This window comes from Phytophthora parasitica (genome assembly GCF_000247585.1).
Source record: "Phytophthora parasitica INRA-310 unplaced genomic scaffold supercont2.95, whole genome shotgun sequence".
NCBI classification, from domain to species: domain Eukaryota; phylum Oomycota; class Peronosporomycetes; order Peronosporales; family Peronosporaceae; genus Phytophthora; species Phytophthora nicotianae.
In genome coordinates, this window is record NW_008649081.1 from 124,226 (window position 1) to 125,769 (window position 1,544).

The following is a 1,544-nucleotide window of genomic DNA, read 5'->3' on the forward strand; positions in this document are numbered from 1 at the left end:
GTCCACAGCCACCACTAAGTGATGAATCGTGTCCACTGAGCTCCGCCCACCTTTCGATCTTAGCGTTTCGAGGATAACCCGTTGTCCTCGTCAGGAGTGGGCATCTTGTCCACTGACTCAACTTGATAGGGTGATTTCTTGAAGTTGCATGTAACACCTTAAACAATGTGACTTCCTACCCTCCAGAGCTGCTGCACTTATCCGTGAAAGTTGCAAGTGCACTTATCGCTCGGAGTAAAATGCTCGACGGCATTACAACGTCTTTGTTATCCGGGTTCGTCCTTGGTGGCCACCTGATAAGCTTGGTAAACTCTCTGCGTGTGCGAAGGCCGAGCCCTCAGTTTCTTCTGAGGTAAAATCTATGCGTTCGCGCACAGTTCCGGACCACTCTTTGGAAATGGCAACAAAACGAAAGAATAAAAGGTAAAACGATGCGGGGCACACCACAAGACAGAGGAGCGTTAGCTCGATAAATGAACTGGTGTCTTTACGATGCTGCTGTGGTGGCAGGAAGACGAGTAATGGTGCTCGTGAAAAACTGTACATTTTCGGCGATGCACAGTTCCGGACCGCCTCAAACTTGCAGGGGTTCACGACGCCCACGATCTAGAACACCGCTACAAAACAAGTTCATTATGCTACAGAAGCATTCAATCGTCTTTCACCAGCCTCGTCTAGTGAATCTTCAGTAAAATCCCACACCCACACCTGGGCCTGTTCGAACCAAACCAAAAGTACGAGCAAACCTGGTTTGAATCCGTTTCAAGGTTCGAATCGGTTTCATTTTGTAACTCCAAACCAAGTTGTCGTTTTATGAGAACCTCCGTGTTGGTTTGAACCTAGGGCCTCTACAGTTTGCACATTACTAAAAAAAAATTTTTTTGTAAATACAACGTCGTGTCTGTGAGACAAATTAACGAGAAATGCTTACTGTTGAAGCTAGACTCGTCTCTAACTCACGACTCATATAAAGCATAATATGCATTATAATAAGGGCAACTTGCCTTTCTGAAACGGTTGGCAATGGCCAACCTGTACTATGTTTTAGACAGCAGTATAGAGTTTTCTAGCATAGTTTTCTTCTAACTGCTCATTAATGTTCACTCTTTCTTTCACCAACACTTCGACAAGTCCTTCTACTCTACGTGCTAAAGCTGCCCCGCAACAGGTCATGAGCCCCAGCCAAGCCTCAAGTGACGACTTCCCTCGACTTTCCGGTTCAAGGAATGACGACGTGTGGAAGACCCGAGTGACGGCATCGCTTGATGGCAAGCACCTACTCGGTTTCGTCACGAAGAAGGACTACGACGGGTTGAGCAGCGATGAAGATGACGAAGACTCGTCCGACAGCGAGAGGTCCGATACTGAGGATGCACCCAAGACCTCGCCTCCAGTCGAATACAACTCTGAGTCCGTCAACTACGAGCCAACCTCTGAAGAAGAAGAAGAAGAAGAAGAATCCAGCAGCAAAGAAGATGCCAAGGCCAACAAGAAGCCCAAGGCACCGTCGCCAATCCGCTCGTTCTCCCAGCGCACGGTGCAGC